At 36.3% G+C, this 20,686-nt stretch overlaps 1 protein-coding gene and 1 non-coding gene across 5 annotated transcripts in view; both read right to left on the reverse strand.

The window, feature by feature from the left end:
- Window positions 1–20,686, reverse strand: part of ROCK2 (Rho associated coiled-coil containing protein kinase 2) — a 136,949-nt gene that overhangs the window by 93,016 nt on the left and 23,247 nt on the right. The window lies entirely within an intron of this gene.
- On the reverse strand, window positions 17,890–17,993 carry LOC132676076 (U6 spliceosomal RNA). The gene has a single exon (XR_009608944.1). It is a non-coding gene; the product is annotated as a U6 spliceosomal RNA (small nuclear RNA).

Raw genomic sequence — 20,686 nt, forward strand, 5'->3', positions numbered from 1 at the left:
CCGAGGGAAGTCACTTTCTTTCTCATTTAATTCTCATAAAAAACCCCACTGTGAAAAGGAATGTAGATAATGGAGAAAAGCTTTTGGACGGAGCCATTTAGCTACATAACAGAAGCAGAAGTTCTAACCAGAAGCAGCTATTTCTACTACCCATACAACTACTACCACAAAAGAGCAAACTGAAAAGTGTTTGTAAAGTATACACCCTTTTCCTTCTAATTATATATGTAACTCTGCAGACTCAGTGGCCCCATACTTTTACTGAAAAAGTAAAATATTCTTCTCAACAGGGGCGCCTGAGTGGCTCAGTCGGTTGAGCGTCCGACTACGGCTCAGGTCATGACCTCACGGTTCCTGAGTTCGAGCCCCGCGTCGGGCTCTGTGCCGACAGCTCGGAGCCCGGAGCCTGCTTCGGATTCTGTGTCTCCCTCTGCCCCTCCCCCACTCGCACTCTGTCTCTGTCTCTGTCTCTCAAAAATGAATAAATGTTAAAAAAAAAATTTTTCTTTTTTAAATTTTTCTCAACAGGAACTACAGAAGCAAGGTATATTTCATCCTCACCTAGGAAGCAATGTTTCTTCTCCACATCTGAGGGGACTTTTTAAGTAACACTTCAACAATTAGAAAAAAATTTTAACCTTTTAAATTAAGTATCTGTCCCATCTCCCTCTCCCTTCCTCCCTCCTTCTCTCTTTCTCTCTCTCTCTCTCTCATCTACTGTATCTACACTCACTCCCCCATAAATAAAAGAGAAGATGAGCAAGTCTTAAGGGAATCTAATATACTATTTTTTGATCTGTTTTACATTTTGGTAGTACATACATTATTACTTGGCAGACAAAAGGTCGCATTGCTAAAACAATCTGAAAACCATACAGGCAAATCTAGAGTTTACAAAGGCTGATTATCAACTATCATTTCATTCATCACTCCTCTACATATTGCTCAATTTCTGGCAATAACAACACCCCAAATACAAATAAGAATTTCTTGTCAATTCAGATACACGTTAGTAACCCTGGTTTAAAAAAAAAAATACCTAAAAACACTGAACATCCTTAACTTGAACTCACAAATCACCATAATTTCTCCTACACTCAAAAGGAAAAGGTAATAATACAAACACACACGGAGTTAATTTTAATGATCAACTTCTATGGCTGATAATTCTATCTACTATCTATACCAGGACCTAGTACCGTATTTCCAAGTATCCACAAGATGCCAACAGACCTCAGAAATCTCCTAAGTTAGCTGTATGTACTCAATTGGAATATATAAGATGATCCACTAAGGTGCAGGAAGACGATATTACAATTTTGCATATTTAACCTTAAAACATTTTAAGTTCAATATAGAAGTTTTCAGTAACATCGCACTCTTGTTAGCTTTCACCGAAGTGTGAAATTCTACAGTTTATATGCATCTTACCTTATTATAGGTAAATATGACCTACTAAATTCTTTTAAATTCCCTAGTAGAAAGATTTCCAAGGAGATTTAAGACAATCCATTTTGGGGTGTAAACATATGCCAAAGCTTACCAGACTGTAAAACTTAAATATGTACAATTTATTACCGACCACACTTCAACAAAACTACCCGAAGATGAATGTAATACATGTATTCACAGATTTAAGATAATACTAAAATGCAAATTGTACGAAGAGAAAATGGCAGTGTTAATCCCTTATCTGCTCCTTATATAAGCTCTTATGGCCCAAATTATAAAGCTAAAAACGATGGCAAGCTAATCCTATCACCCCCCTAAAATTAAGTTACCTGAAGCCTACTAAATTGCATTCATAACCATTAATAACATATAATAAATAGTTCTACTATAATCTGAACTTCTAAAACAATTACCTCATATGCAAATAGACAGAAGGGAATGATTAGAATGTTAAGTAAAATACATGATTTTTTCCAGCTTGTTAATGTTTTTAAATGACAGGCAAGCTTTCTCAAATTAAAAAGAAAGTCTTCGAAATATAAGACATTATGAAAAAAGCCAAAATTCATGCCAAAATGCTTTCCTAAAATATAAACAGTAGCTTCAAAGACCCCTACACTGTTCACGTTATTAAGCTATCAAGGGAGGTTACAAGTTCAGATGAAAAAGATGAGAAGACATTTTTCCTTTGTTAAAAAAAACAGAAACAAAAACAAAAACATGATAAAGAAGGTTATGGAAGTAAAGGCCTTTGTGGGCCTAAATCTCAGAGAAAACAGCACAACCCTCAAGATTTAAGGCTGCAGAAATTCAAATATCTGTGATGCAGTGTTGATTTTTATTTATTTATTTATTTATTTATTTATTTATTTATTTATTTATTGTTACTGCTCTTGTTAGCGTTCTGGTTGCAAGTTGTGTAGGTTTTACACAGTCTGATCCTATCCCATTTCTTCTCCTAAACCTTGTTAGTTATGGCACATGATTGTTCCAGAACACAAAGCTTTTCAGAATTTGTATTTCATGTCTGTGACTGGACAAAACCAAAGCCACCACAACTAGAAAGATATTTAAAACCTAAACAACAAGAATACAGAAACAAATCTCTATAATTCTTTGCATAATGTCTCATGCCTGAATTCTTTCCGGCACTTTACCAATTTTCCTTTTTACCAAGTTTACCATTAAACTTAATGATAAATGTTTGGACACCTCTTTTATGTTTCAGTTTTTTTGTTTTGTTAGTTTAACATCAAAAGAAGGTATTTTTCTTAAAGACTCACACACCACTGGGAAACACTAGTTCTTCTTACTAAGGTTTTTTTTTTAATGGCTAAAATATATGAAAAACAGTATGGTAAAAAACTAAAGTGCATTTTCTTGATAGCTGGTATCTTTGGAGGACAAACAGAAAATAATTGAAATGTTGAAGAAATAAGTAACAAAATAAATTCTACAATAAGAGAGGTTTACTATACAGTTGAAAGAAAGTACTCACTTTTTCTAGCCTGATCAGTTTAAAAATGGTTGTATACCGGACACCTGGGTGGTTCAATCGGTTAAGCATCCGACTTCGGCTCAGGTCATGATCTCACGGTTTGTGAGTTCAAGCCCCATGTTGGGCTCAGCACTGACAGCACAGAGCCTGCTTCAGATTCTGTCTTCCCCTCTCTCTCTGCCCCTCCCCCTCATGCGCATGAGCTCTCTCACTCTCTCAAAAACAAATAAATAAACATTAAAAATAAATAAAACACTACCCTTTTAATGAATGAATGAATAAAATGGTCAGATACTATTACAATGAAGAAATATATAACTAAAGAAAATATATTCTCAACAGCAAACTAATGAAAACAATAGTTAAAAAAAACCTTTGTTAATAGTAACCACTGATACTTTTTATTTATTTATTATTTTTTTTAATGTTTGTTTATTTTTGAGACAGAGAGAGACAGAACATGAGTGGGGGAGGGGCAGAGACAGGGAGACACAGAATTAGAAGCAGGCTCCAGGCTCTGAGCTGTCAGCACAGAGCCCAACGCGAGGCTCGAACTCACAGACCATGAGATCATGACCTGAGCCCAAGTCAGTCGCTAAACCGACTGAGCCACCCAAGCGATACTTTAAATGAAATATAAAACTGCCTCTGGAACTACATGTGTAGCATCACAAATTGAAATTCATTCACTGCATCATTCACAGAAAAGTTTTTACAACTAAGAAGTAAAAACCCTTAGGAGGGCAAGGTAGTACAACATTTCATCAACACTAATATTTACGATAATAGATTGTTAACAGAATTTTATACCTTGTGAGACAAAGTTTCATACAGCACTGTAAAATTTATAAAAATAAGATCATTAAAGTATAAAAGAGTTTTATACTTTGTGAGACAAAGTTTCATACAAAAGTTTTCTGGCTATCTTGTCACAATGAACTTTTAAAAGTTACGGAACTTCTGGATGAATGACTTTTTCTTCTATAAAAAAAACAAGTACTCCAACGTGTGGCCTTGCCTATGATAACAAGTACCTATTAATAGTATGCTGGCAGATATTTCTGGAAAAAAATTAACAGATTTTGTCTAAGTAAAGGTGATATTTTAACAATCAAGAGTCTCTTGCTTAACCTGGCTTGCACATGTGCGCATGCTCTCTCCCTCTCCCTCTCTCTCTCTCAAAATAAATAAATAAACTTAAGAAAAAATCAACAAAACCACGTTCTGGGTGCTAGGTGAGCTCACTGCTATCGGAGTATTTCTGTGCTTAGACTCTTCCGGCGGACAGATGAAGGAAGCACAGGTGTGTGTGTGTGCACTCAATCTACATCTCTATTTGCATATATCTTTATTGAAAACCATGTGTTTATTTAGACTGATAGCCCCACTTCCATTCCAATACCATGTGCTCATTCTAGCTTTTGTCTTTTCCCATATTTGTACCTTTTCTCCCAATAGCAAAAGCTCATTCCTTCTCCCAATATTAAAAGTTATTAATTTGCTCAGTTCTTCCATATGTTGCCAGCTCCCTCCTCTTAAGACTTTGGTGTGGCTCCCACACTCCTTCTTGTGAAAGCCCCAGCTGCTCCAGAGCTACCTCGTACCCCACTCCCATTGACTTGACCTCTGTCATGATTTTAAAACCTTAAAAAGGGCAGTGTGGCTAGAGAAGATAAGGAGAGCTTGAGACACACAGATTTAAAAAAAATTTTTTTTAAGTTTACTTATTTATTTTGAGAGAGAGAAGGAGAGAGGGCGAGTGAGTGTGAGCGGGGGAAGGGCAGAGAGAGAGAGGGAGAGAGAGAATCCCAAGCAGGCTCCACGCTGTCAGTGCCCAGCCCGACTCAGAGCTCGATCTCACAGTGAGATCATGACCTGAACCGAAATCAAGAGTCAGACACTTAACCGACTAAGCCACCAAGATGCCCCAGAGCATGGTCTTGAAACAGTACTCTCCTCTAAAAGGAATTAAGGATCCTTAGAGAAAGGACTGATTCTAGGACTAGAGCAGGAAAATTATAAAATGAGCCTCTAGCATTTTATGGCAAAAGTAAGGCTATGTTCAGGTGACAAAATGACATAAAACTATATACATGCATCCTATCAATGCAAATAACCTAATTTTGATAATGTAGTTATGGAAGATGTAAACATTGGGGGAAATTGGGTAAAGGGTCAAAAAAAGGAACATTCTGTATTATTTTTGTAGCTTCCTGTGAATTTATAATGATTTCAAGTTAAAGTTGTTACTGTTGTTGTTTAAAGTAAAGAAGTACACTGGGGCGGCTGGGTGGCTCAGTCAGTTAAGCAGCCGACTTTGGCTCAGGTCATGATCTCGCAGTTGCTGGCTTCGAGCCCTGCGACGACGACGACGACGGGCTCTGTGCTGGCAGCTCAGAGTCTGGAGCCTGCTTACCTTTCTGTGTCTCCCTCCGTCTCTGCCCCTGCCCCACTTGTGCTCACTCCCTGTTGTGCTCTCCCTCTCTCCCTCGGGTGCCTGGGTGGCTCAGTCAGTTGAGCGTGACTTCAGCTCAGATCATGATCTCACAGTCCATGAGTTTCAGTCCCGCGTTTGGCTCTGTGCTGACAGCTCAGAGGCCTGGAGCCTGCTTCAGATTCTGTGTCTCCCTCTCTCTGCCCCTCCCCTGCTTATGCTCTGTCTCTGTCTTAAAAAAAAAAAAAATTAAAAAAAATTAAATAAACATTAAAAAAAATACACAAAGATTGACTGGATCACATCAAAAGGGCATGCAAGCCAATCTGAAAGGGCTCCCAGTGGCAAATGGGGGACAATCTGAGTATTGAAATAAATGATGATAATAATGAAGTATAACCCATTGAATAAAAAAAGAATTTCTGGTATAAATAAATGTATACGAATTCTTTTTCTTATAGTAAAATGCCAACTAAAAAATGTAGAAGAAATATTGAATCAGAATATCAGTATTTGGCAATCCTCACAGTAGAAATTAATTTAGGTGAGAAACTTCAATGGATACTAAAACCAATGGGTGAAAGCAGGAACAGACAGAAACATGATTTTACACAGTCCCAAAGTATCTCCCCACAAATACTTATTAGTTACAAAGGAAGGAGGGAGTAAACAGAAACTTGGTAGACATCACCTTTTTTTTTTTTTTTAAACTTTTTGTAATGTTTATTTATTTTTGAGAGAGACAGACAGACAGACAGACTGTGGCAGGTGAGGAGCAGAGAGAGAGAGGGAGGCACAGAATCTGAAGCAGGCTCCAGGCTCCGAGCTGTCAGCACAGAGCCCGAAGCGGGGCCTGAACTCACAAACCGTGAGATCATGACCTGAGCTGAAGTCAGATGCTTAACCCACTGAGCCACCCAGGTGCCCCAGCAGACATCACCTTTAATCAAGTGATCTAAGTTATTAACATTACCTAATGGGATAAATTGTATACCACAAAAAAGGATTCATTAAGAACACAACATCATTTCTGTGAAATTGCAGCTACAAATACCTATCTTGGTTCTAATCATCAGAAAACATTAGATGCACCCAAATTGCAGGATATTCTACAAAATGAGCGGTTTATAACCTTCAAAATTGTGAACAGCATGAAAACCAAGAAAGACTGGGAAACCGTTCCAAATCGAAGGAGATTAAAGAAACATGAGGGTTGGCTGTAATGCATGATCCTGGATTAGATCCTTTTGGTCTCAAGAACATTATTTGGGCAATGAACAAAACTTGAATGAGGGATCTCAGCAAGGTGATACAAAAGTTTTGAAAACTTTGTCTTAAATTGGAAAATTGTTTCCAAAAAAAAAATCAAAAAAAAAAATCCCACCAAGGCATGTTCTTGACTCAAAGCCTTTGAATTTGCTATTTCTGTCTGAAATGATCACATCCATGTATCTGCATGGCTAACTCTCCTACTTCCACTGGGTTTTTAGTTTTCAGAGAAGCCTTACTATCTCAACTGTCAACACTATATATATTCACATCTTTCTCCTTGCTTTACTTTTTTTTTTCCTTATCATAAATCACTATCTTATATACAATTAAACTATTATTATATGACTGCCCATTAAAATGTAAACTGATGGCAGGGACTTTTTGTTTTGTTCACTGCAGCATTCCCAGGGCCTAATCCAGGACCTGGCACGGTATAGACACATATTTATTAGACCCAATGTACACAAAGTCCTTGGGACACAAAGGACTTAAGATACAATTACAAAATAAGTTCACTTTCTCAATCACAGCAAGTATACTGAAATAGGTAAAAAGACCTCTAGTGTTAATTTGATAGCTCTGGAGTATCATTTCAATAAATATGTCTGTAGCATAAACAAATGACCTAATGTCCCCCCTCTGAGGAGCTTAGTGAGCAAACTGGATTTCCATCAGAAAGCAAGCTGTACGAACGCAGCCAGCGAAGACAACAATATTTACCAACAGCACGTGGAAAATACAGTATAAACGCTCTAAACGCTGAGAGACAAGAATTAATTGTATCAGACTTGATTGAAAACTACGATAAATACACAAAGAAAGCAAGTTTTCTCCGGGAGGGAGGGAAGGAAGTCAACTCATATTCAAAGGAAGTCCATAGTGCAAACCAAGGGACATATATAACTGAGGTCTCTGATTTTATTACCACATTTCCTCGAGAAACTACCGAGACTATAATTAAACTAACCACAATGATCTCAATTAGTTTACAGTATTATAAAACATACCAAATGGTTTGTATTTAAGAAAAAAGTATAACCCAAAAATCTGCAAAATGATCTTATGGTTTCTACACATGGAGTGATCAAATCACTAACATCTCATTTGACAAATTTGTTTTTCTCCTGTGCCACCAAATAATACAGATGACCTTCCTTTCTTGCATACCAAAGACAGAAAACATTATCTTCAAGAAATTCTTAAATAACATATCTGAATTCAACCCAATACTTCAAAAAATGAAACACAAAAAAGAACAACTATGTATGTGTGTGTACACACACATATAAATGTATTAATAGGCATGGTTTGATAATCATTAATTAAGTTACACACATGACCCCATCTATCTTACAACCAAACTGGTTCTCTGAAGGTGAATGAAATCCAAATTTATAAAACAAATTCTAATTTCCAATAGAAATAGTATTTGTAAACCTAAAGTTGACTACAACGCTGCAGCTCAGAAATTGAGAAGCTGAAGAAAGCTTCCAGAACTCTCATCAGATTGGGAACACAGAAATTAAAATTGGGGACTCACAAAGAAAAAGTCCAGGCTAAAGGGCTACACCCCAGAAATAAAGAAAAAACAGAAACAAACCAACCCTCAAAAGATTGAAAATCGACCTCAAATCTGTTCAATCATCGAGTAGATGAAGGTGGTGTGTCTCAAACCTGACCGACAGAAAACATAAATCTCCCTAAACAAAGTTAACATTACCTAATTATCTAAGCATTTTATCCACACACGATATCCAGCAGTCAAGCAAACATTAGCAGTCATACAAGATAAAACTAGAATACCATAAAACCAGAAGAAAATTTTCTAAAAAATCAGAGCCACGGGAAATTCAGAAATTTAACACAAACCTCAAAGTCGTTGCTACTAATGTGTTCAAAGTGAGATGGGAGAATTTCAGCAGAGAACCCGGTATTTTATCAAATAATCAAATGATTGAAAACTCTCAAACTTAAAAACAAAATGAGTGAAAATTAAGGACTCAGTAGAAAGGAGTGAAGGTGAGTGGGAAGTACGGGCTCTGTGGGTATGGACTAAGTCGCGTGGATCAAAGGTACAGCACAGGGAACAGAGCTAATGGCACCTTGAGAGCCTTCTAGGATCACAGATGGTGGCCAGACTTGGGCTGAGCACAGTGTACCATGTAAAGTGGCCAAACCGCTATGCTGCACACCTGAAACTAAGGTAGCACTGGATGTCAACAACACCTCAATTAAAAAAAGAAAGAATTCAACAGACAGATTAGATACAACTATGGCCTTTAGTGAACTGTCTAAATCCTTTAAAACATTTTTCTATCGCTATTTAAGGTTGTAAGGTGAATTTATATAAGCTCTTTTTTTTAAGTTTATTTACTTATTTTGAGAGAGAGAGAGAGAGAGAGAGAGCATGCGAGAGCATAGGAGCACAGGGGAGGGATAGAGAGAGAGAGAGAGAGAGAGAGAGACACGGAGGAGGAGAGAGAGAGAGAGAAATCCTAAGCAGACTCCATGCTGTAAGCACAGAGTCCAACTTGAGGCTTGACCTCAGGAACCATGAGATCATGACCTAAGCCAATATCAAGAGTCAGATGCTTAACCCACAAGCCACCCAGGTGCCCCTAGAAGTTCTTTATATTAAGAATATCAGTGCATGTTCTGCCTTTTTAGTCATTTGTTTTTTCTCAGTTTGTTATCTTTTAACTTTTTAGTTTTGTTCATTTTCAGCAAATAAAAACTTTTTTTCTCTATAGATGCTTTCTTATCAATTATGTTTAAATCAAATGGGCATGTACACAGAATCATTTTATGTTTTTTTTAAGATAACAGCTCTTTATTTAAATTTTATTTTTAAAGTAAGCTCTATGCCCAACATGGGACTGGAACTCGTGACCCTGAGATGAGGGGTTACATGCCTGACTGAGGCCAGCCACGTGCCCCATTGTTTATGGTTTTTCATTTTGCCTTTATCCCCTTTGACTATTTGGAGTTTATTTTGGTGCATATTACAAAGTGAGAAAATACTCTCATTTTTTCCCCTCAAATACTTAACCAAGTTTTTAAAGGAAGTTTTTCATTATAATAATAAATTTTATTTTGTTCTTATTGTAAGGTTATATAACACTAATTGAAATGTGTGAAATAACAAAAATAAATGCTAGCTTTTTCCTACTACCTGCATAAATACATAAATATGTATTTGTAAGAATATCTTTTGATACCTAGAAGTAATTAAAATGACTCAAAACTCCTTCAGTACAGGTAATGGATAAATAATTTAAAATACATCCAATGGAGGGGGGCAACTGGGTGGCTCAGTTGGTTAAGCTCCCGACTTCAGCTGAGGTCATGATCTCGCGCTTTGTGAGTTCGAGCGCCACACTGGGCTCTGTGCTGACAGCTTGGAGGCTGGAGCCTGCTTCAGATTTTGTGTCTCCCTCTCTCTCTGCTCCTCTCCCCTTGTGCTCTGTCTCTCTCTTTCTCTCAAAAATAAATAAACACTAAAAAAATTTTTTTAATACAGCCAATGGAGGGGTGATGGGGTGGCTCAGTCAGTTAAGAGTCCAACTCTTGATCTCAGCTCAGGCCTGGATCTCACGGTTGTGAGATCAAGCCCTGAGTTCAGTTCTGTACTGGGGATGAAGCCTACTTAAAAAAAAAAAAAAAAAAATACATCTAACGGAATACTGTAGAGATATTAAGAAGAATGAAGTAGACTTAAATGTATTAATGTATAAATATGAAAAGGGTATACTGTTGACTAAAATACATTCTGAAAAAACTATCTAGTCAATAATTTGCATTTCAGAATAACAATGATGCTCTCCTCATCATTCAATGTAGTAATTACCACAAATGCCTTTGGATTTGCTGCTCTCTTTATACCAATTTTGACTATGTGTTTTGTCTACATGTTCTATAAAGGAATTTGATTCAGACTTTGCATACACTGGCTTTTTACGAAACAGTACTATTTAAAATATCATATGAATGGTTAAGGACTACATTTGCTGGCACTAATATAATTTTCAAAATATAGCACACTATATTCATGCATAAAATAAGGACTCATATCCTCGACATTTTATATCATCAAATCCAGTAAGTTTAAAAAACAAAATATTAACTATACATATCGTTAATTTTGCTTTTCATGTTTCCTTTTATTAGAACACGGTTGAAATCAACTTATAAAAGTTACAAAGCTATATAATTAAATTTGGCCAGTATCTCAGCACCCATGATTCACTGTTTTGTGTTTGCCACTAAAGATGTTCTTCAAATAGCTAAACCATATTGTGGCAGTGATATAGCCAGGCAAATATGCTCAAATATGAATTCCTTGAAAAATTATTCATCTCCTTAAATGGCATAACCAAAAACTTTCTCCCATGAAAAGAGCTGTGAAAAAAGGAAAACAATTACAAATGAGACTACAGTCCCTAAAGGCAAGGAATGTGTCCAAAAAACTGAATTATTCTTTTATTAAAATTTCATACATATTCTTAGCTACGGCAAAAATCTATGAGAAGGGATGAGCCACTTACCTAAATTCAATTCGTCAAACATAAATGAGTGACTACATGCCAAGCACAGTGCTATAAATTGGAAATACAAATGTAACTAAAATAACTTTATTTATATCCTGTCTTACTGCAAAAAAGATCTAAGGTAATCAAGACACAGTCCTTAAATTCAAGTGGTTTATACTCTAGTAGAAGTCATAAACTTAAACCAAATACACATTATAAAGCGTAAAAAAAAACAAAATTTAAAGGATTATATTCAAGTTATAGAACATACCCTTGTAATCAGTGCTACAAAACAAAGAGCACTATTACACAGAACATGATGTCCAACAACGGGCATGGTGAAGCAAATTATGATGGAAACCACTTAATTCAGTATTGTAGTACATTTGTTTAAAAGTTTAAGAAAAAAATTAACAGTATCATAGGAAAATCCTTATGCTACCATATTAAAGACAAAATTAAAATTAGGAAAATAGCAAAAAAACAAAAACAAAAACAAAACCTGAAAATGGTAGGAGTAATTATCTTTGGGTGGTTATAAGGTTTTATTGTTTACTCTTTACATGTTCTAATTTTCCATAATAACCATATATTACTCCTATAATCAGGAATATAATAAACATCTAAAAAAACAACCATAATTTTTTCTGGCAAGCCATTTAAAAGGAGCAAATCCTATTTGTCTGTTAACTAAGCAACACTGTATAATGACACTGAAAATTTCCTGCAAATAAAGTGAGAAAAGTTTCATCGAAATGTAGACTGGTAAGAAAGGCTTGAGAGATATGAAAGACCTCACTTTTCCAAACGACCTCTGCTAGAAATTAAGACTAATAATTACATTATTAAACAACATAACTAAAATAATAAAAATCACATTGGGTACCTTCTTCAGGTCACACACAATCCGATTAGCTGCATTTCAGATACTCAAAAGATGTTCTCTCTGTGTGCTGTCCCATATGGTAGCCCCCAGCCACATGTGACTACCCAACACTGGAAATAAGGCTACTGCAACTGAGGAACTGAATTAGTTTAATAGTTTATAACTTAGCCACTTGTAGCTAATGGCTACCACATTGGCCAGAGGCGTGTTTAGACGCATTGTAAGAAAGCTCTCTTAAAAGGGATTAAGAGGTACAAACTTCCAGTTATAAAATAAGTCACAGGGATTAAAAAAAAAAAAAAAATACACCGTTGGAAATATAGACAATAATACTGTAACAACTTTGTTTGGTGACAGATGGTAACTACACTCATCATGGTGGGCCCTGCGTAGTGTATAGAATGGATTGTCGAACCACTCTGTTTTACACCTGAAACTAATGTAACATTGTGTGTCAACTGTAACAAAAGAGAGAGAGAGAGAGAGAGAGAGAGAGAGAGAGAGAAAAGAACCATTCAGTAAGACTACTCTCAACTGGTAGCACTCAAACTTGAGGAACTGAAAAAGTAGGTTAAGTACTGGGAAAGAAAAAAAAGAAAAAAAAAAATACTACATGTATCCAATTAACAGAGGTTAGTGGAAGAGAAGATAATGGTTAGTAGATCTTCACAGCTGAAGAACATTCAGAATTATACATTTATATATATAGTATTACCAATTTTAAATTATTTTCTTTGTTAAACTTAAATCTACACTTTGTCAATTACTAAAGAGAAAAATCATGCCGGATTTGTAAAATTATAAATGTAGCATTAAGAAATTCTATAGCACAGTGAACATGTGACCAGCTGGGAATGCCAATTCTTCCATAGCGTTTAATTTCCTGTACTCCAAAAAAAGGAAAGACCCAACAAACTAAAAGGTTACACAAACAAGGACTTATTCTCAATAGTTCTGGCATCTGTCTCTTCCATCAGTGAATTTCTTTTTCAGGTATGCAATCAGTCTTCATTGCACTTAAGAGATAACAGGTTAAACAGGTTCTGGAACACCCAGGCTTTAAAAATATTTTGTCATAACAGATTACAAAAATTAAATTTCTTTAAGAAGTAAATGTTTTATATGATCATATATTTCAAGTAGTTCTTGGCACTCTTAGCTCCTAGGATGTGATGTGTTTGTCCTATGAACACTATTATATAATAACAAAATACTGTAATAAGAATGAAAACCAAAAATGCATCAAAATTTCTCTGGGGCACCTGGGTGGCTCAGTTGGTTGAGCACCCAACTTTGGCTCAGGTCATGATCTCACGGTTCGTGGGTTCAAGCCCCACATCGGGCTCTGTGCTGACAGCTTGCTCAGAACCTGGAGCCTGCTTTAGGTTCTGTATCTCCTTCTCTCTCTGACCCTCCCCTGCTCATGGTCTGTCTCTGTCTCTCAAAAATAAATAAATGTTAAAAAAAATTTTTTTAATTTCCCAATGAATTCAGAAACTTAGGATAGACTAGAAGATTCAACCTGTTTTCCTCAGATCACAGGTGCAGTAATTTAAAGCTAACCATACCTAAAACTACACTTTAACTGTGAAGACACTAGCATAGTTGAAAGACTTAAACAAAGGCTAGGTTGAGGCCTTCAGAATTAACCATCATGTGTGATAGAAACCTTTAAGACTGAATTACTACTAGTCTAGGGTTTACAGTGGTTTTCAACTTTGGAGATTCAGGGAGGTTTATTTTAACTTCTCATTCTTCACTAATAAGCAAAAGAAATAAGTGACCTGAAACAATTAGTCACTTGCACAGGGTACCTCCTAGATTAATTTACCAACCAGAGTGTCTCAGAAATAAAGATGTAAAAGAGAGGCATTAGAAAAGGTACCGCTTAGTGAAAAAAGTGTGATTTGGAGTCAGATTTGAAAGGGAATATGAACTCCATCACTACTACCAAGTTACATAACTTCTTTCTCTAAACCTCAATAACATCAATAAACAGAGACAACAATACAACACTGCAGGACTGTGATGAAAAAGACATGAAAGAAATAAAATGTCTGTAAAACACAAGCACATACATAAAAGGAATTCTAATGAAGGGTAACTGTCAATCTTTTAAAGCCATTAAAAAAACAAGTTGCCCTTTGCTACTTATTTCTAAAAACCTACCTCTTTGACAATATAAAAGAAATGATGGTAATTTTTAAGTATCAGTTTGAACTGGGGTCAGCTGCAAGTGACAGAAAATGCCCCTTAGTGCCTTTATGTCTGCTTTAAAACAGTTAAGGGTCCTTTCGAAGGACAGTGAGGTAATCTCTGGAACTGCCCCAGAAGCTGAAGCCGTCATATCCCCTCCTCTCTTTCACTTCCCATTACAAACAATAAAGGCCATTTGTACCATTCAAAAAAAAAAAAAAAAAAAAAAAAAGAAAAGAAAAGAAAGTTAAGCGTGGATACAGTAGCTCCCATGATCATCAGAAATACGGCTCCTCGGCTTTGTTGCCATCAACATGAATACACTGCTTCCACCTCCTGATGACGGATAACAAGCACCGACACCAGCCATTAAAAAGAGATGACAAGAAAAGGATACGAGCTCCCCACAAGGACTTTGCCTCGACGCTACTCACAAACCCCTTTTGTTCACATTCTGTAAGCCAAAACTACTCGTGTGGTCAACCACACACAGCAACAAAAACCGCTTTAAAAAAAATCGTTTGTGGTGATGGTTACACAATATTGTGAACATAACACTAGTGTCACCGAATTGTACACTCAAGTATGGTAAACTTAATGTTACACACATTTACCACAATAAATAAAGAGATTAGAAAACACTGAAAATGTTAAGCAGAGACATTTGATACATAAAAAAGGAGCCAAATAAAAAAATCTAGAGAGATAAAAATGTTACGTGTGAGATGAAAAAATACATTGGATGGTGTTACCAGGAGACTAGAAACTGCAGAAGAAAAGACAACAGAACTTGAAGACATGACAACAGAAATTATCCATAATGAAACCCAGAGGGGAAAAAAAGACCAAAATAAGTGGGTATCAGTAGGTTGTGGGCCAACATGAAGTAACCTAATATACATACAATTGGAAGTCACCAGAAAGGGAAAAAGAAGAGAAAAACACATGTGAATAGGGCTAGAAATTCTCTACAACTGGTAAAAACTAAAACTATACAGATAGAGGCTCAAACAAAGCCAAAAACAAGAAACAGGAAGAAAACAAGGCATATCATAATGAAACTGACTAAAACCAGTCAGAAAAAGAAACTCAGAAAAGAAAAATTATGAACAAAGGAACAACACAAGTCGTAAGACAGTGGAGGGATGTATTTAAAGTACCAAAAGTAAAACAAAACTAGCAAGTTAGTATACTATATACAGCAAAAATACCTTTCAAAAATTAAGGTGCCACTAAATAAAAATAAAATTACAATTTCTCAAAATGTGTGGGTGGCAGCAAAAGCAGTATTTAAGAGAAATTTATACAAAAAAATGCAAATTTAGGAAAAGAAAAGATCTAAATTCAACAATTTAGGCTTCCTGAGGAAAAACCTGAGAAAGAACAATTTAAGCCTACAAACAGAAGAAAAATAAATATAAATGAGAAGAACTTCATCCTTATTAGGATGGCTACTACAAAAAAACAACAAACAAAAAACACACCTTAAAATTACAAGTGTTGACAAGGATGTGGAGAGATCAGAATCCCTGTGCATTACTGATGGGAATGTGAAATGTTGCAGCCACTATGGAGAAGTCTGGTAGTTCCTCAAAAATTAAAAATAGGATTATCATATGATCCAGCAACTCCACTTCTGGATATATTCTGAAAAGACCTGAAATTCTGTCTCCAATACAGTGCACCTGTGTTCATAGCAACATCATTCACGATAGCCAAAAGGTGGGAGGAACCTGTGTCCATCTACAAATAAATGGATAAACAAAATGGGTATACATACAATGAAATATTATCCAGACTTGAAAAATTCTAGCATATGAATCTAGCAAGGAAATTCTAGCATATGCTACAACATGGATGAATGAACCTTGAGGGCATTATGCTAAGTGAAATGAGCCTTTTGACAAATACTGTAAGACAAATACTACACAATTCCACTTATATAAGGTACCTAGAGTAGTGAAATTCATAGAGACAGAGAGTAGAAGGGTGGTTGCCAGGGGCTGGGGGGGAGGAGGGAATGAAGAGTTGTTCTCTAATGGGTATGAAATATTGTTTTAAGATTTTATTTTTAAATAATCTCTACACCCAATGTGGGGCTCAACCTCTGATTTCAAGAGTTGCATGTTCCACTGAATGATCAGCGAACAGTTTCTACACTAACAAACACTAGTGGGCTTTAAAGATACTGTAACTCCTTGCTCATCATCACCAACCTCTCCCTAATTCTGCTATCCAAACATAAAAAAAAGACAGACATTCCCATCATCTCCTTTTACTTTAAGAGACATGATTACCGATTTCCTTTTATCCAGCCAGACCTAGAAGAGAAGAACTGAAGATGTCACAATTTACATGAGCCGCTTGGCTACCCTGCAATCTGACAGCAAACCAGTCTGAAAGAAAGAATAAGAGCAGCTCTCCTTATAGTAATCCTTTTCAATAATTTGGGAGATAATACTGCCTATCACCAGCAGTTGGGGGGGGGGGGGGGGGGAACAGGCCAAAGCCATGCCAAAAAGAAGAGAAAACTAGATACACGAAAGTCTAGGATTCAGATTGCAGGTTCATCATCGTAAGATTGATTAATTTGTAGAATTCCATACACGTCCATCTTCAAATGTTCCACACAAGCCCTTGAAAGACTTACAAACAAGAAGGGATTATTAGATAATGTACTGTTCTCGAACTATCCATCATGCTGTAGATCTCCAGTAAGGGTAGACCATACAGAATTAATTATTCTCTCCACTTGGAGACATTAAAAAGATTAATTAATTAAAAACAATGAAAAACCCACAACTTACTTTTGGAGAGGCTCAACCTAAACCTAAGAAGATGTGGGGGAGAAAAAGTTGAACAATCACTGATTTTAAAAATACTCTAAAATCTGAAATCCTTTTAATGTTAGAACATTTTATATTAATTACTTTTCTAAAATAACCATCCAGCTTGTCCAAAACTAACAGCTACCAATTTCTTATACAGAGTTTCAAGTTTGTACTTTAGAAAATAAGCATAATAATGAGAAAAGGACACTACCTTAGAACTCTTAACAGCACAGATCCTTTCATAGCTCTTCCATTTATTAGCTGTATTTCTTTGAGCAAATTATTTAGCCTCTCCAAACCTCAGTGTCCTCATTCACGAAAATAGGAAGAATAATATCTGCCCTACGTATTTCACAGATTGTCACATCAAGTGAGACAACACACAAAAATGTTAAAACATTAAATCTTTTCACTACAGAATAAATAAAACCTTTACTCATAGAATTGATGAGATTATACTAATGGGTATAGGCTACTCAGACTTTCTGACTTTAATACGACTTTAGCACAGACAGGTAACACATTTTTCATTGTTTGCAAAAAATGGGCAAGTAACTGTTCTACCTAGAAGGTCATAATATTTTTTAAATGTTTGAAACTAAGTATTTCTAAAGAAAGAATATTTTTAAAGAACATGTCATTTTGATGTGACTAGAAAATGAAACAGAAATCTAACAAATTAATAAAGCACTTCAGAACAGTGCCTGGCACATGGTAAGAACTACATGTCTCTTTTTTTATTTCCAGTAGAATTAACATACACTGTTATATTAGTTTCAGCAATATAGTGATAAAATACGGAGTGCTTCCCGAATCTGCTTGTTATCCTTGTGCGGGGGCCACGTTAATCATCTCTGTATTGTTCCAATTTTAGTATGCATGCTGCCGAAAGCAAGAGAACTACATGCCTTGCTAACAGTATCATCACAGTAACTTTTAATGATATATCATAAAAGACCCTGTATTCAATGTGATGTTTCAAGTACCTATCGTTAAGAATTTAAAATATCTATCTTCTGTAGTTGAAAGAAAATTTTATGTACAGCATTTATATTACCATTTTCCATTAGCTATATTTTATATGCACTTCTCATAACAGATATCTCACAAGAAGCATGAGTTCACACTGGCAACCCCTACTTGGAACGCTCCTGTAAGGAAATCCTCTTTTTGATTTCTATAAACCAACCATCTGTTATAATTAAATACATAACTAGGTCAGTTTCTAAAAAATATCATTGTAAATACATATTTGTCTTCTCCATCCAAAATCTGAGTTCAAACCAAACTAAGGACAATGAGGCAGAAGTATTTCCACATACTGCATATTAGTAATAGTTGGGGTTAGTACTTTCATTCCAGGCAGAGATCTACATGTTTAAAAAACAGAAAACAAAAAATAAACAACAAAAAAAAAAACTTGGAAATGAGAAGAAAGCAGCTTCAAATGAAGTTATTTATTAATATGGATAAAATTTGGGAGGAAGAAGAGAAGTTACAAGAGATAGGGTTGGAAAAGTGAAAACTCAGGTTATTACTCTTGAAGAAACTATTAGCATTTTGAACTTTTCCCTGAATAAATAGGAAATTAGTTATTTAAGTACTCTGAATTTTGGAATAATATGACTAGATCTGCATCTTATAAGAAGTAGTTTGGTGGGAGAGTAGAAAATGGATAGAAAGCGAGGAAAGAATAATGGGGAAGAGAATATCATAACAACCTAAGAAAAATACGATGGTCACTTGAAGTGGGAAAGTAACAGTCAGATGGGAGAGAAGTAAATCACATGTTGGAGGCAACACTGACAGGATTTGGGGACTGACTGAATGGGAAGTCAAGGATGACATACCCAAATAGCCAGATTTCTGGCTTGATCCAAGCTAGATGGATAGTGGCATTACTGAGTCTAAGATCACAGGAAATGAAGGAGATGTGAAAGCAAAGGGGGAAAAATAATATTGTGGCTATGTTGATCTTGAAGTATCTCTGGTATATCCAAGGGGAGATGCCTAGCTGATGTAGGACCTAAAGCTCAGAGGTAAGCTTTCAGATGGAAAAACAGAAATTATCAACATATAAATGATAAAGAAAGTCCCCAAAATAGACACAAGCTTAAGGAGTCAAAGAATGAGTAAAAAAATAATAAGCTGCCATTTAGCAGTGGAAGAGAAAGCAAAGCCTGAGAGAAACAGCTGAAGATGCTCTGAGTAACATCATCAAAGCCAAGAGGAGAGGGCAATTTGAGAAATGTCAAGTACTTCTGAACATTTGCTAAAAATGACGGTGTTAGCAGCAAGGAAATCAGCATGATCTTGCAGTGAGCAGTGTTAGTGATGGGAGAGGATGGGAGGGAGATGATAGCAGACCAAGGAGTGAACAGAAAGTGAGACAGCAGAGTTTGTTTTGCTGAGGGGAAGGGGCAAAAGGTAGAAAGAATCGAGATTTCTTTCTAGGGGTCATTTGGGTTTTTTTTTGTTTTAGGTGACACATTTGAACAAGTTCAGCCAAATGAAAAAGAATCCAAATTAAAAGAAAGATGAAAGACAAAGAGAATTAAGCAACGGAAGGAGAGAATGAGATCCAAACACACTTGGAGAATCAGCCTGAGACAGAATGACGGACACCTCATGCACTGTAACAGAAGGAAAAGGAAGAACAAATGGTACAGAGGAGATAAACTCGTGAGTCAAGTAACAGGAAATTTAAGAGATCTCCTTTGATGGCTTCTATTTTCTCATGAAGGGAGAAGACCATCTGTAGAGCATACTTTGTTCAAAGAAAGAAAAGAATGTTTAAAACAGACCCTACGGAGAATGACAGAATTGCTCTGCCACCCTGACAGCTCTTACAAGAAACAGAGACCACAAATTCACAGAACCACCAATCTGCGTAGTAATTTTTTTCTCCATCAGAGCTCAACAAATAACCTTTTATGCAGGCCAAAGAAACAAACTAATCCAAAATCTAGGTGCAGATGCATACGACAGAAATTCAACAGGGCAAGGAAACCGAGAACCCCGGCAAGAGGTCTGAAGTAACGGACAATGGATTGTTACCTGCTTATTACCTCAACAGCATCAATGAATACGTTAATAAAAGGGTAAGAGCTCAGGAGCACGATGTTTCAATTAATGATCTCAAAGGTAACACTGATTTCAGGTAATGGTAAGGTCCAGAGTAGCTTCATGAGAGTAAGTAAACGAGTTAAGTGAAGAGCTCCACTAAAGATGAGAAAACTGTGAAGCCAGGTTCCTGGGTATTCTATTCACATTAACGCCGATTCACCTAGAATGGTGGCACAGCCCTGCACGGAAAGGAAGACTGAGTCAGGAGTCTGTGAATTCGATGAGCAAGCAGAGACCCCAAGTACAGGATACCCCAACTACATGAGACTCAACAACGGCAATTTTAACAAGAAGGTCTTACCTTCTTGTTGCTACAAGGTACTACCTTGTAGTACAAGATAACAAGGAAACCGCCTCCTATCCTTTCCTAACTGGGATCTGTAGAGAACAAAAGAAGGTACAAGTTCCACTAGAGAAGGCTCTCCCTTAAGAAGAAGACAGGTGTTGGGGCGCCTGGGTGGT

This window comes from Panthera onca, chromosome A3 (genome assembly GCF_046562875.1).
Source record: "Panthera onca isolate mPanOnc1 chromosome A3, mPanOnc1 haplotype 2, whole genome shotgun sequence".
Taxonomy (NCBI): Eukaryota; Metazoa; Chordata; class Mammalia; order Carnivora; family Felidae; genus Panthera; species Panthera onca.